At 34.0% G+C, this 16,819-nt stretch overlaps 3 long non-coding RNA genes across 3 annotated transcripts; all 3 read left to right on the top strand.

The window, feature by feature from the left end:
- Positions 1 to 4,827: 4,827 nt before the first annotated feature.
- Positions 4,828 to 5,948, top strand: LOC130247458 (uncharacterized). The gene is made up of 3 exons (XR_008839550.1): positions 4,828 to 4,908; positions 5,253 to 5,350; positions 5,456 to 5,948. It is a non-coding gene; the product is annotated as an uncharacterized LOC130247458 (long non-coding RNA).
- A 2,685-nt stretch (positions 5,949 to 8,633) lies between these two features.
- LOC130247447 (uncharacterized) lies at positions 8,634 to 9,754 on the top strand. The gene is made up of 3 exons (XR_008839548.1): positions 8,634 to 8,714; positions 9,059 to 9,156; positions 9,262 to 9,754. It is a non-coding gene; the product is annotated as an uncharacterized LOC130247447 (long non-coding RNA).
- Positions 9,755 to 12,440: 2,686 nt separating this feature from the next.
- On the top strand, positions 12,441 to 13,561 carry LOC130247455 (uncharacterized). Its single transcript, XR_008839549.1, has 3 exons — positions 12,441 to 12,521; positions 12,866 to 12,963; positions 13,069 to 13,561. It is a non-coding gene; the product is annotated as an uncharacterized LOC130247455 (long non-coding RNA).
- The last annotated feature ends 3,258 nt before the right edge of the window (positions 13,562 to 16,819 follow it).

Raw genomic sequence — 16,819 nt, 5'->3', positions numbered from 1 at the left:
AGTTGCTATGGTAACACTACAACAATAGTGATCTTTTGTGGTGATTCCACAGTTGCTATGGTAACACTACAACAATAGTGATATTTTGTGGTGATTCTACCGTTGCTATGGTAACACAACAATAATAGTGATGTTTTGTGGTGATTCCACAGTTGCTAGGGTAACAAAACAACAATAGTGATGTTTTGTGGTGATTCCACAGTTGCTATGGTTACACAACAACAATAGTGATCTTTTGTGGTGATTCCACAGTTGCTATGGAAACACAACAACAATAGTGATCTTTTGTGGTGATTCTACAGTTGCTATGGTAACACAACAACAATAGTGATCTTTTGTGGTGATTCCACAGTTGCTATGGTAACACAACAACAATAGTGATCTTTTGTGGTGATTCCACAGTTGCTATGGAAACACAACAACAATAGTGATCTTTTGTGGTGATTCCACAGTTGCTATGGTAACACAACAACAATAGTGATCTTTTGTGGTGATTCCACAGTTGCTATGGTAACACAACAACAATAGTGATCGTTTGTGGTGATTCTACAGTTGCTATGGTAACAACAATAGTGATCTTTTGTGGTGATTCCACAGTTGCTATGGTAACACAACAACTACTGTGATCTTTTGTGGTGATTCCACAGTTGCTATGGTAACACAACAACTACTGTGATCTTTTGTGGTGATTCCACAGTTGCTATGGTAACACAATAACAATAGTGATCTTTTGTGGTGATTCCACAGTTGCTATAGTAACACATATAATAGTATAAGTACATGACCCAATACAGTTGTTTTCTACAATTATATTATACTACAGTACACCACAGTTTACTGTAGCAAAATGAGCTGGGTGAAGTAACCCAATGTTGAGTCAAATATGAAAAAACCCAAGCATTGGTTTAATTTTAATAATTTGATTTAAATAAACATCTTTTTTAATTTGTCCATATTTGGCCAACGTAAAAAAGTTTTCTAAGTTAAATTTAGTTATTAAAATTAAACCAACTGTTCGGTTTGTCCATATTTGACCCAATGCTACATTAAAACAATCCAGATTTGTGAGGAGTGTATAGTCAAGTAGTAGAATTATCTTTAATTTTACAGTTGCTATGGTAACACAACAACTATAGTGATCTTTTGTGGTGAATCTACAGTTGCTATGATAGCACATGTGTAGTGCAAGCCAAGTACTATTCATAGAATTCGAAAATCAGTAGGCGATGACCTACTACTTCTGGCAAGATTCTGAAGTGTGCATCGGATGGACGCTACGCTATCCTATGATGCCTGCCCGATGAGAGAATTCATTAATGGGAGTAAAGCCACGGGTAGGTCATCATGTGATCATAACAGAATGGCAGATGTACAGTAGTACACCTGAGTTCCATGCATACTGCTCGCATTCAAACTGAATGGAATGTACTTTTCTAACAGCTGAGTAGTACTGTACGTTTAAATTCAAATGCAGTACCTACTGAGTAGTAGGCGGTTTCGGGTGCAGCCATTACTCTTGTGGTGATTCTACAGTTGCTATGGTAACACATATATAGTACTATAACAAAATGACTGAATACTGTAGTTTTGTACAACTACAGATTATTGTAACAGTTTACTGTAGTAAAAACTAAATGCTGGGTTGTTGTAACCCATCGTTGGGTCAAATATGGACAAAAGCTTTTTTTAGTATAGTATGGTTCGGAAACACCATACATTGTAAAAAAAAAATAAGTAACAAAATGTCATGACAACAAATGTTTTTGTTTCTTAAACTTATGTTAATGCGATATTTTTGTTATACACAAGTTTAACTTAATGTTTTTAGTCAAACTGATTGATGTAATTCGAGATGACTAGAAAAGTTAAGTTGATTTAACTAAAAAAGCAGCAAGACTTCTTTTGGTAATGTGTACCCTACTGAAAAAAACAGCTTAAACCAGCCTAAGCTGGTCAGGCTGGTTTTAGCTGGTCACCCAAGCTGGTTTTAGCTGGTCTCCCGGGCTGGTCATAGCTGGTTTGTCAGGCTGGTTTTAGAGGGGTTTTGGCCACTTTTTAGCTGGTCTTAGCTGGTCAGGTTGGTCTTAGCTGGTTTTAGCTGGTCAAGCTGGTCAGGCTGGTTTTAGCTGGTCAGGCTAGTCTTAGCTGGTTTTAGCTGGTCAGGCTGGTTTTAGAGGGGTTTTGGCCACTTTTTAGCTGGTCTTAGTTGGTCAGGTTGGTCTTAGCTGGTTTTAGCTGGTCAGGCTGGTTTTAGAGGGGTTTTGGCCACTTTTTAGCTGGTCTTAGTTGGTCAGGTTGGTCTTAGCTGGTTTTAGCGGGTCAGGCTGGTTTTTAGAGGGGTTTTGGCTACTTTTTAGCTGGTCAGGCTGGTTTTAGATAATCAGGCTGGTTTTAGCTTGTCAGTCTGGTCTTGGCTGGTCAGGCTGGTTTTAGCTGGTCAGGCTGGCTGGTCTTAGTTGGTTTTAGCTGGTCAGGCTGGTCTTAGGTGGTCAGGCTGGCTGGTCTTAGCTGGTTTTAGCTGGTCAGGCTGGTTTTAGAGGGGTTTTGGCCACTTTTTAGCTGGTCTTAGTTGGTTAGGTTGGTCTCAGCTGGTGTTAGCTGTTCATAGCTGGTTTTAGAGAGTTTTTGACCACTTTTTAGCTGGTCTTAGTTGGTCAGGTTGGTCTTAGCTGGTTTTAGCGGGTCAGGCTGGTTTTTAGAGGGGTTTTGGCTACTTTTTAGCTGGTCAGGCTGGTTTTAGATAATCAGGCTGGTTTTAGCTTGTCAGTCTGGTCTTGGCTGGTCAGGCTGGCTGGTCAGGCTGGCTGGTCTTAGTTGGTTTTAGCTGGTCAGGCTGGTCTTAGGTGGTCAGGCTGGCTGGTCTTAGCTGGTTTTAGCTGGTCAGGCTGGCTGGTCTTAGCTGGTTTTAGCTGGTCAGGCTGATCTTAGCTGGTTTGAGTTGTGCTTGGCTGGTTAAATTTCTTTTCAGCTTGACCAGGCTGGGAGACTAGCTAAAACCAGCTACTTCCAGCTAAAACCAGCTAAGACCAGCCAACCAGCTTAGGCTGGTTTTAGCTGTTTTTTCAGCAGGGTAGTATTTAATATAAGTTTAAATAGTTATTTGTAATGCAGGAAAACGTATGTAGTGTTTATTACTTGTAGGCAAAAAATAAGATGTGTTATAATATGTCAAAAATTCTGATTCAAACTGCAGTACCTTTACAGCTTTTTGTTGATGCATCTCAACTTAATAAAATGTGTTAAAATAGCTACACGTATTTATTATTGTTTTAAGGGAAACAGCATGTCCTCCCACTGCAGATAGTGGATATTGTGTGAAAGTGGCCTGGATATTGATGCGGAAGGCACTTACCCAGCAAGCAATAGCCGTCATTTCACCGGCTAGGTGAAGTATAGACCAGATCTAGCCCGGCTACGTGTAACCCAATTTTAGCCCGAATAACCTTACATTTGGTTGCATGTTGTTTTTTTGCTAAATAAAGCTTATATATGTATGATACTCCATCATGTAAGAAAAGTCAATAACGTTTATGAGGTTCCTGCAAGTAATAGAAGTAGTTTCAGTTTCTCGGTGAAATATAGACCCAATCTAGTCCGGCTATGTGTAACCCATCTCTAGCCCAAAAAAAATTTAATTTGATTACCTGTCTTTTTTTGACAAAATACCTTGTGATATGTATGATATTCCTTCAAGTAAGGAAAGTCAATCGCATATAGGGTGTTTGGGCTTTTAAAAATATATGCTATTTTCATAGTCTGAGCGCAGCCTTGAATTAGCTCGTCATCCGGACGGCTATTTATAGCCCACTGATAGCCTAAACTGATTCACTGTAGTATTTGGCCGTGCAGCGCGTACATCACGCACGCATTATCAGTAAGTGTTAAGGTGTAATTTCGTGACATGTTCTATTTGTAGCCATAATTTAGCTTTGAATTAGATGTTCTTTACCCACCTCGCAAAATTGACATAAAAATTTATTGCAGACTTACTGCCTTTTTATTTATAATTAAAAACGAATATGGCATAATATATCTTATTTTATAATATATTACATATATCTTACGGTAAAACAAACCAGATCTAATCAGTTAAGAAAAATCAATGCAGTTCTGTACTCCACACGATAGATGGCAGTATTGATTATTTGTCGAGTCGGCTCGGCTGAAATGGGCCAACAAATCAAGAGGAAGAAGCTGTTGTGGTTTGAAAATTGTAGCGCGTTGGATTGCGAGCGCGAGTGTCCTGCAAGGTAAGTGTAATCTGCTTTAATATCATGTTGTTTAGCAATGTTTTTTATTATATGTGCGAGTTTTAATATAGTATTACGCTAATATCAATGGACAGGCACCATTTATTCCAAAAATCTTAGACAAACAAAAACGGTGTGAGGGAGTGTTACAACATTTTAAACACGCAAAATTAAACACTTATTAAGCAAAGTTCGGTGATTAAGAGCATTTAGTGTGTACATTGCGTGTCATCTTAATTAAATTGCCTCATGAAGTCAAATAAAAAAATCTGTCATGAGATGAAACTTCTGCAGTTCTGACTTTTAAATCATATTTGATTGTGATTTCATAACAAGAGACTTTTAAACACAAGAACCAAGTTAATTCTGTTTTTAGAAAATCTATTCAAGTTAATTTCTGATTTTTTATTGATTTATATTTTATAAAAAAACTTTACTATGTTATGGAAAATGTCATTTTTTTGTAATATGAGTAACTGTATTTTGACTTGTCACAGTAAAATCTAGTATAAAGTAAGCTGATTACTATGAAGTTATTATTGTTGTTATTATTATTATTATTATTATTATTATAATGCTTCTCTAATATTTGTAATTATTTGTTTTTTTTTCTCCACAGATATTTGAGTGTGGCTGTGTGAAATGAGCAGTTTAGCAGGTATGAGTTGCTTAAACACTTTAGACTAAAACATTTACACTATGACCACATTTGCTGGTTTTCCTGTCCATATGCAGATTGCCCATGTACATTCACAAGCTGGATGAAGCTTTCGAGTCACATCAAAGACACAGAATGACTATTAAACAATATTTATGCATTATCCATATAACTGCTGTTGACAAAGAAACATTGAATATAACACACTGATACTAAAATAGTTAAAATAAGTGAATAAATAACTGAATTTAAATAAGTAATCAGCTTTAAGCTGTAAACTGTAAACTCTAAACTTTAAGCTGACTAATTATTTTTTATGTTAATAGATGTTTTTTTTCTTCTAGTTTTAATACGTAACCATCAAGCGTGATTGTGTCCTGAAGACCTACCTCATTTGAAGAGTGTGTGCATCTACCTCAATGAAGACTTAAAGGAATATGTGGTAAGCGTTTCAACCCACCCTCCTTTCAAAAATGTATTTGTAAAACTCACAGTCACAGGACTGAGTTTAGAACACATCTCAGTATTTTCTCTCCTTTTTCTGCAGGACTGAAAGTGGCAGAATCTCATCGCACACACAACAGTGGAGATCTTTATCATTTGGGCTGAGGATGCTACAGATGTTAGTGTAGAAGTTTTGAACCTGCTGAGTGACACATATAGATTGGATGGACTTTTTGGGTTCATGTACACTTAAAGGTTTTTTTTAACCAGAACTGCAAACGTTTAATTATCCGTGTCGTACCAAACATTGATTTGTCTTCGAAGTACAAATTAAGATACTTCAGGTGAAATCTGAGAGCTCTCATTCTCTATAGACAGCAATGGTCCCAACTTGTTTAAAGTCCAAATAAATACCTAAAACATCCTCAAAACAGACCACATGCTTTCAGTTGTTCAATCAGAATATTTTTAAGCTACAAGAATAATTTGGAGTGCATATAAAGCAAAAATAACAGCCTTTGAGTTTCTTTATTCTGTTGAACAAGATATTTTGAAGAAAGCTGAATACCTGTAACCATTGGTGTATAACCTGTACTTCCATGGTATGTTTTTTACAGGTTTTCAGCTTTCTTTAAAATATCTTCTGTGGAAAAAAGTCTTAGTTTTTATCTTATTTGTTTTGTCATAACTTTGATATATATATATATATATATATATATATATATATATATATATATATATATATATATATATATATATATATATATATATTTATTTATTTATTTATTTATTTATTTATTTTGTATTGTTTAATGTTTTTAATATTGTTAATGTTGCTTTTATTAATAAAAGCTTTGTTTAATTAGTTTGAATGGATTGCATTTTTGAAAACCTGTTGATCAAAAATGTTGATATGTAAATGTGTATTTGTGTTGTTTATTAAATGTATAAACATAATCATTCATTAGCTGAAATTTTGATGACTTGTTTATGCTTGGGCTGTACTTAGACGTCTATTAGATTTTCACTGACAGCCCAAATTTAACCATTATTTAGCCTAGACCAAAATTCACCGACTTTTAGACGTGTATATATATGTAGCCGTTGAAAAGGCGTCTAAATCACGTCTAGTCTAATCTTGGGCTATGGTTAGACGTCTATTAGATTTTCACTGACAGCCCAAATTTAGCCGTGATTTAGCCTAGACCAAATTTCACCGTCTAATAGATGTATATATTTAGCCGTCTAAACTTGGGCTATGCTTAGACGTCTATTAGATTTTCACTGACAGCCCAAATTTAGCCGTGATTTAGCCTAGACCAAATTTCACCGTCTAATAGACGTATATATGTAGTCGTCTAAATTTGGGCTATGCTTAGACGTCTATTAGATTTTCACTGACAGCCCAAATTTAGCCGTGATTTAGCCTAGACGTCTAGGCTATGTTTAGACGTCTAATAGACGTCTATTAGACCAAAAAATGCTTGCTGGGTATTGAGGCACATAACTGTAAACCTCAGGAAGTGGACATGCTGAAAGTCTCGGTTTGTTTATAACTAACAGTTCAATTGACAGTTAAAAATGTGTCATTAAAAACAACAGCAGCGACGCTTCCGGCAATCACGGACGCGCGTGAAGTCAGTGACGCGCGCGACATCAATCAAATCCATCGCTCTTCCTGAACATCAAAAACAACTGATCAGATATTAGAAATAGCAATGCAGAGCGTGTTCAAAATCTAATGACACTTAAATACATCTAAATAATATTTGCGTTACATTTAAAAAGCAATGTTGATTATAGTACCCAGCAAGCAATAGCCGTCATTTCACCGGCTAGGTGAAGTATAGACCAGATCTAGCCCGGCTACGTGTAACCCAATTTTAGCCCGAATAACCTTACATTTGGTTGCATGTTGTTTTTTTGCTAAATAAAGCTTATATATGTATGATACTCCATCATGTAAGAAAAGTCAATAACGTTTATGAGGTTCCTGCAAGTAATAGAAGTAGTTTCAGTTTCTCGGTGAAATATAGACCCAATCTAGTCCGGCTATGTGTAACCCATCTCTAGCCCAAAAAAAATTTAATTTGATTACCTGTCTTTTTTTGACAAAATACCTTGTGATATGTATGATATTCCTTCAAGTAAGGAAAGTCAATCGCATATAGGGTGTTTGGGCTTTTAAAAATATATGCTATTTTCATAGTCTGAGCGCAGCCTTGAATTAGCTCGTCATCCGGACGGCTATTTATAGCCCACTGATAGCCTAAACTGATTCACTGTAGTATTTGGCCGTGCAGCGCGTACATCACGCACGCATTATCAGTAAGTGTTAAGGTGTAATTTCGTGACATGTTCTATTTGTAGCCATAATTTAGCTTTGAATTAGATGTTCTTTACCCACCTCGCAAAATTGACATAAAAATTTATTGCAGACTTACTGCCTTTTTATTTATAATTAAAAACGAATATGGCATAATATATCTTATTTTATAATATATTACATATATCTTACGGTAAAACAAACCAGATCTAATCAGTTAAGAAAAATCAATGCAGTTCTGTACTCCACACGATAGATGGCAGTATTGATTATTTGTCGAGTCGGCTCGGCTGAAATGGGCCAACAAATCAAGAGGAAGAAGCTGTTGTGGTTTGAAAATTGTAGCGCGTTGGATTGCGAGCGCGAGTGTCCTGCAAGGTAAGTGTAATCTGCTTTAATATCATGTTGTTTAGCAATGTTTTTTATTATATGTGCGAGTTTTAATATAGTATTACGCTAATATCAATGGACAGGCACCATTTATTCCAAAAATCTTAGACAAACAAAAACGGTGTGAGGGAGTGTTACAACATTTTAAACACGCAAAATTAAACACTTATTAAGCAAAGTTCGGTGATTAAGAGCATTTAGTGTGTACATTGCGTGTCATCTTAATTAAATTGCCTCATGAAGTCAAATAAAAAAATCTGTCATGAGATGAAACTTCTGCAGTTCTGACTTTTAAATCATATTTGATTGTGATTTCATAACAAGAGACTTTTAAACACAAGAACCAAGTTAATTCTGTTTTTAGAAAATCTATTCAAGTTAATTTCTGATTTTTTATTGATTTATATTTTATAAAAAAACTTTACTATGTTATGGAAAATGTCATTTTTTTGTAATATGAGTAACTGTATTTTGACTTGTCACAGTAAAATCTAGTATAAAGTAAGCTGATTACTATGAAGTTATTATTGTTGTTATTATTATTATTATTATTATTATTATAATGCTTCTCTAATATTTGTAATTATTTGTTTTTTTTTCTCCACAGATATTTGAGTGTGGCTGTGTGAAATGAGCAGTTTAGCAGGTATGAGTTGCTTAAACACTTTAGACTAAAACATTTACACTATGACCACATTTGCTGGTTTTCCTGTCCATATGCAGATTGCCCATGTACATTCACAAGCTGGATGAAGCTTTCGAGTCACATCAAAGACACAGAATGACTATTAAACAATATTTATGCATTATCCATATAACTGCTGTTGACAAAGAAACATTGAATATAACACACTGATACTAAAATAGTTAAAATAAGTGAATAAATAACTGAATTTAAATAAGTAATCAGCTTTAAGCTGTAAACTGTAAACTCTAAACTTTAAGCTGACTAATTATTTTTTATGTTAATAGATGTTTTTTTTCTTCTAGTTTTAATACGTAACCATCAAGCGTGATTGTGTCCTGAAGACCTACCTCATTTGAAGAGTGTGTGCATCTACCTCAATGAAGACTTAAAGGAATATGTGGTAAGCGTTTCAACCCACCCTCCTTTCAAAAATGTATTTGTAAAACTCACAGTCACAGGACTGAGTTTAGAACACATCTCAGTATTTTCTCTCCTTTTTCTGCAGGACTGAAAGTGGCAGAATCTCATCGCACACACAACAGTGGAGATCTTTATCATTTGGGCTGAGGATGCTACAGATGTTAGTGTAGAAGTTTTGAACCTGCTGAGTGACACATATAGATTGGATGGACTTTTTGGGTTCATGTACACTTAAAGGTTTTTTTTAACCAGAACTGCAAACGTTTAATTATCCGTGTCGTACCAAACATTGATTTGTCTTCGAAGTACAAATTAAGATACTTCAGGTGAAATCTGAGAGCTCTCATTCTCTATAGACAGCAATGGTCCCAACTTGTTTAAAGTCCAAATAAATACCTAAAACATCCTCAAAACAGACCACATGCTTTCAGTTGTTCAATCAGAATATTTTTAAGCTACAAGAATAATTTGGAGTGCATATAAAGCAAAAATAACAGCCTTTGAGTTTCTTTATTCTGTTGAACAAGATATTTTGAAGAAAGCTGAATACCTGTAACCATTGGTGTATAACCTGTACTTCCATGGTATGTTTTTTACAGGTTTTCAGCTTTCTTTAAAATATCTTCTGTGGAAAAAAGTCTTAGTTTTTATCTTATTTGTTTTGTCATAACTTTGATATAGATATATATATATATATATATATATATATATATATATATATATATATATATATATATATATATATTTATTTATTTATTTATTTATTTATTTATTTATTTATTTATTTTGTATTGTTTAATGTTTTTAATATTGTTAATGTTGCTTTTATTAATAAAAGCTTTGTTTAATTAGTTTGAATGGATTGCATTTTTGAAAACCTGTTGATCAAAAATGTTGATATGTAAATGTGTATTTGTGTTGTTTATTAAATGTATAAACATAATCATTCATTAGCTGAAATTTTGATGACTTGTTTATGCTTGGGCTGTACTTAGACGTCTATTAGATTTTCACTGACAGCCCAAATTTAACCATTATTTAGCCTAGACCAAAATTCACCGACTTTTAGACGTGTATATATATGTAGCCGTTGAAAAGGCGTCTAAATCACGTCTAGTCTAATCTTGGGCTATGGTTAGACGTCTATTAGATTTTCACTGACAGCCCAAATTTAGCCGTGATTTAGCCTAGACCAAATTTCACCGTCTAATAGATGTATATATTTAGCCGTCTAAACTTGGGCTATGCTTAGACGTCTATTAGATTTTCACTGACAGCCCAAATTTAGCCGTGATTTAGCCTAGACCAAATTTCACCGTCTAATAGACGTATATATGTAGTCGTCTAAATTTGGGCTATGCTTAGACGTCTATTAGATTTTCACTGACAGCCCAAATTTAGCCGTGATTTAGCCTAGACGTCTAGGCTATGTTTAGACGTCTAATAGACGTCTATTAGACCAAAAAATGCTTGCTGGGTATTGAGGCACATAACTGTAAACCTCAGGAAGTGGACATGCTGAAAGTCTCGGTTTGTTTATAACTAACAGTTCAATTGACAGTTAAAAATGTGTCATTAAAAACAACAGCAGCGACGCTTCCGGCAATCACGGACGCGCGTGAAGTCAGTGACGCGCGCGACATCAATCAAATCCATCGCTCTTCCTGAACATCAAAAACAACTGATCAGATATTAGAAATAGCAATGCAGAGCGTGTTCAAAATCTAATGACACTTAAATACATCTAAATAATATTTGCGTTACATTTAAAAAGCAATGTTGATTATAGTACCCAGCAAGCAATAGCCGTCATTTCACCGGCTAGGTGAAGTATAGACCAGATCTAGCCCGGCTACGTGTAACCCAATTTTAGCCCGAATAACCTTACATTTGGTTGCATGTTGTTTTTTTGCTAAATAAAGCTTATATATGTATGATACTCCATCATGTAAGAAAAGTCAATAACGTTTATGAGGTTCCTGCAAGTAATAGAAGTAGTTTCAGTTTCTCGGTGAAATATAGACCCAATCTAGTCCGGCTATGTGTAACCCATCTCTAGCCCAAAAAAAATTAAATTTGATTACCTGTCTTTTTTTGACAAAATACCTTGTGATATGTATGATATTCCTTCAAGTAAGGAAAGTCAATCGCATATAGGGTGTTTGGGCTTTTAAAAATATATGCTATTTTCATAGTCTGAGCGCAGCCTTGAATTAGCTCGTCATCCGGACGGCTATTTATAGCCCACTGATAGCCTAAACTGATTCACTGTAGTATTTGGCCGTGCAGCGCGTACATCACGCACGCATTATCAGTAAGTGTTAAGGTGTAATTTCGTGACATGTTCTATTTGTAGCCATAATTTAGCTTTGAATTAGATGTTCTTTACCCACCTCGCAAAATTGACATAAAAATTTATTGCAGACTTACTGCCTTTTTATTTATAATTAAAAACGAATATGGCATAATATATCTTATTTTATAATATATTACATATATCTTACGGTAAAACAAACCAGATCTAATCAGTTAAGAAAAATCAATGCAGTTCTGTACTCCACACGATAGATGGCAGTATTGATTATTTGTCGAGTCGGCTCGGCTGAAATGGGCCAACAAATCAAGAGGAAGAAGCTGTTGTGGTTTGAAAATTGTAGCGCGTTGGATTGCGAGCGCGAGTGTCCTGCAAGGTAAGTGTAATCTGCTTTAATATCATGTTGTTTAGCAATGTTTTTTATTATATGTGCGAGTTTTAATATAGTATTACGCTAATATCAATGGACAGGCACCATTTATTCCAAAAATCTTAGACAAACAAAAACGGTGTGAGGGAGTGTTACAACATTTTAAACACGCAAAATTAAACACTTATTAAGCAAAGTTCGGTGATTAAGAGCATTTAGTGTGTACATTGCGTGTCATCTTAATTAAATTGCCTCATGAAGTCAAATAAAAAAATCTGTCATGAGATGAAACTTCTGCAGTTCTGACTTTTAAATCATATTTGATTGTGATTTCATAACAAGAGACTTTTAAACACAAGAACCAAGTTAATTCTGTTTTTAGAAAATCTATTCAAGTTAATTTCTGATTTTTTATTGATTTATATTTTATAAAAAAACTTTACTATGTTATGGAAAATGTCATTTTTTTGTAATATGAGTAACTGTATTTTGACTTGTCACAGTAAAATCTAGTATAAAGTAAGCTGATTACTATGAAGTTATTATTGTTGTTATTATTATTATTATTATTATTATAATGCTTCTCTAATATTTGTAATTATTTGTTTTTTTTTCTCCACAGATATTTGAGTGTGGCTGTGTGAAATGAGCAGTTTAGCAGGTATGAGTTGCTTAAACACTTTAGACTAAAACATTTACACTATGACCACATTTGCTGGTTTTCCTGTCCATATGCAGATTGCCCATGTACATTCACAAGCTGGATGAAGCTTTCGAGTCACATCAAAGACACAGAATGACTATTAAACAATATTTATGCATTATCCATATAACTGCTGTTGACAAAGAAACATTGAATATAACACACTGATACTAAAATAGTTAAAATAAGTGAATAAATAACTGAATTTAAATAAGTAATCAGCTTTAAGCTGTAAACTGTAAACTCTAAACTTTAAGCTGACTAATTATTTTTTATGTTAATAGATGTTTTTTTTCTTCTAGTTTTAATACGTAACCATCAAGCGTGATTGTGTCCTGAAGACCTACCTCATTTGAAGAGTGTGTGCATCTACCTCAATGAAGACTTAAAGGAATATGTGGTAAGCGTTTCAACCCACCCTCCTTTCAAAAATGTATTTGTAAAACTCACAGTCACAGGACTGAGTTTAGAACACATCTCAGTATTTTCTCTCCTTTTTCTGCAGGACTGAAAGTGGCAGAATCTCATCGCACACACAACAGTGGAGATCTTTATCATTTGGGCTGAGGATGCTACAGATGTTAGTGTAGAAGTTTTGAACCTGCTGAGTGACACATATAGATTGGATGGACTTTTTGGGTTCATGTACACTTAAAGGTTTTTTTTAACCAGAACTGCAAACGTTTAATTATCCGTGTCGTACCAAACATTGATTTGTCTTCGAAGTACAAATTAAGATACTTCAGGTGAAATCTGAGAGCTCTCATTCTCTATAGACAGCAATGGTCCCAACTTGTTTAAAGTCCAAATAAATACCTAAAACATCCTCAAAACAGACCACATGCTTTCAGTTGTTCAATCAGAATATTTTTAAGCTACAAGAATAATTTGGAGTGCATATAAAGCAAAAATAACAGCCTTTGAGTTTCTTTATTCTGTTGAACAAGATATTTTGAAGAAAGCTGAATACCTGTAACCATTGGTGTATAACCTGTACTTCCATGGTATGTTTTTTACAGGTTTTCAGCTTTCTTTAAAATATCTTCTGTGGAAAAAAGTCTTAGTTTTTATCTTATTTGTTTTGTCATAACTTTGATATAGATATATATATATATATATATATATATATATATATATATATATATATATATATATATATATATATATATTTATTTATTTATTTATTTATTTATTTATTTATTTTGTATTGTTTAATGTTTTTAATATTGTTAATGTTGCTTTTATTAATAAAAGCTTTGTTTAATTAGTTTGAATGGATTGCATTTTTGAAAACCTGTTGATCAAAAATGTTGATATGTAAATGTGTATTTGTGTTGTTTATTAAATGTATAAACATAATCATTCATTAGCTGAAATTTTGATGACTTGTTTATGCTTGGGCTGTACTTAGACGTCTATTAGATTTTCACTGACAGCCCAAATTTAACCATTATTTAGCCTAGACCAAAATTCACCGACTTTTAGACGTGTATATATATGTAGCCGTTGAAAAGGCGTCTAAATCACGTCTAGTCTAATCTTGGGCTATGGTTAGACGTCTATTAGATTTTCACTGACAGCCCAAATTTAGCCGTGATTTAGCCTAGACCAAATTTCACCGTCTAATAGATGTATATATTTAGCCGTCTAAACTTGGGCTATGCTTAGACGTCTATTAGATTTTCACTGACAGCCCAAATTTAGCCGTGATTTAGCCTAGACCAAATTTCACCGTCTAATAGACGTATATATGTAGTCGTCTAAATTTGGGCTATGCTTAGACGTCTATTAGATTTTCACTGACAGCCCAAATTTAGCCGTGATTTAGCCTAGACGTCTAGGCTATGTTTAGACGTCTAATAGACGTCTATTAGACCAAAAAATGCTTGCTGGGTAATCAGTTAAGACGTCAGGGAGAACATTCATTCATTCATTTTTCTTCGGCTTAGTCCCTTTATCCGTCAGAGGTCACCACAGCGGAATGAACCACCACCTATTCCAGCATATGCTTTACACAGCGGATGCCCTTTCAGCCGCAACCCAGTACTGGAAAACATCCATACACACTCATACAGGTAATTAAGTTAATCAATTCCCCTATAACGCGTGTGTTTGGACTGTGGGGGAAACCGGAGCACCCCAACACGCGGGGAGAGCATGCAAACTCCATACAGAAACGCCAACTGACCCAACCGCGACTCGAACCAGCGACATTCTTGCTGTGAGGCGATTGTTGAAATATATATATATATATATATATATATATATATATATATAGATATAGATATATATATATATATATATATATATATATAGATATATCAATATATATATATTGATTTATTAATCTTTTAGTATTTTTAAAATGATATTCTATCCATAGACTGGCTATTCTACGTTATATTCTGGGGCGACAGAGAGGTTCAGTGGTTAGCAATGTCGCCTCACAGCAAGAATGTCGAGAATCTTGTCTAAAAATAAGAAAATACAAAAAATTAAATTAATTAATTAATTAAAATAAATTAAATTACACAAAGTATAGTGTACAGCACTTCTACATCCAATGACTTTAAGAATTGACAGGGGAATCAAAAAAGTGTCATAATAATTGATGCATATCTTGCATGCTTTTCAACAATTTCACATTAGAAATAAAAGTCAAACTCGATACAAAAAACTGTTAATGTGGGAGATGATTCAGCAAATTTCTGTTTGTGTATGTAAAACTTTGCCAATAACATAAAGATATTAACAATATATGCAAGGCATATGTTGGATCTGTTTTCATAATAAAAAAATAATATCGTTTAATGTAAAATAATAACTAAGTTTTGTCCTTTTAAAATATATATCTGGCTAGATTCTTCCAGAATTTCTTTACAATGTTGCATTCAAAAAACAAATGACAGAGGCTCTCTTTATCCACATTGCAGAAACCACAGATATCCTCCATTTCAATGTACTTTGATAGAAACGTAAATGAAATTGTATGTAATATTTTAAAATGGATTTCCTTAATTTTATTATTTATAGTGTATTTGAAGGGAGTTAACCAGGCTCTTTTCCAATTAACATTACTATAATAGAGTTCCAGAAAAATTTGCCTTAAGGAGTAATTTTATTTTGCTTCTGAAAAATATTACATATATGTTTATTAGTACATTTTTTATCAGTCAACTCAACACCTTCTAAATGTAGTTTTGGGTTTACAGCAGACAGAGATTTATAGTAAATATGATTTTTAACAAGTTCAATAATTTTTACAGGCATAAATTTAATAACTGAATTAAATTCTCTAAACAATATTGGGAGAATAAATCAATAATAAAAGTATAGTGATATTTATAAATCAATAATAAAAACCGGAATATAGTCGTGATGTTGTACATTCGTGTATTAATGTTTGCTTTTCTCTTCTGGTGTCATTTATCAGGCCACAATTAAACACATAATAATCATTATTGAGGGTTTCTTCTTTAAATATGATCGCTTTTCTTCTGGATTAATTTTTGTGCACTTATTTCAGTGGAAAGATTATTGATATAAAATGTCCTTCAGCTGTGCTATCTTTATTTAACTCTATCTTTGGTTAACTGCAATGGAGGAATGTTTCAGTATTCTTCATTTCAGTGTTTGGTCCTTTTAACTACTGTATTTTAAGGATAGCTCGGGCATTTCCACTTGAGTTTATGAGCCATTTGTTTCCAGTTATCTGTAACTTATCATGTAATTATTATAATCATAAGAACGTGTTTATTTTGTGAATAGTTTGTTTGCACCTTTATAGCCGCAAATTCTCACTCATGCAGTGCAAAAATAGTGGATAACGATTTGTTTTGGAAAATAGACAATGTTTTTGACCAAATGTGGGTTTAATTTAGGGTTTTGAAAGTGCAATCTTAAAATATGCACACACAAAAATCTCTGGTGTGAATGTTTTTCATTCAACAGTTTAGTTAAATTAGTGTCAAAGGTGTAGCCTAATTAAACATTTGATCGATTGGATTGGATCCAGCATTTTAAGAGCGTGCACGAGCGGTGAGAAATTACATTCATTTACATTCAAGTCTCTTTATTCATCAGGGGTCGCCACAGCGGACTGAACCGCCAGCTTATCCAGCATATGTTTTACGCAGGAGATTTCTTTCCAGCTGTAACCCAGAAACACTCACACTCTCGCAATCACAGCCATACACTATGGCCAATTTAGATTATTCAGTTCACCTATAGCGCATGTGTTTAGAATGCCAATGACC

The sequence above is a fragment of the Danio aesculapii genome, chromosome 20, assembly GCF_903798145.1.
Source record: "Danio aesculapii chromosome 20, fDanAes4.1, whole genome shotgun sequence".
NCBI classification, from domain to species: domain Eukaryota; kingdom Metazoa; phylum Chordata; class Actinopteri; order Cypriniformes; family Danionidae; genus Danio; species Danio aesculapii.
Note: the sequence above shows the minus strand (reverse complement) of the source record. Positions and strands in the feature narration are given on the sequence as shown.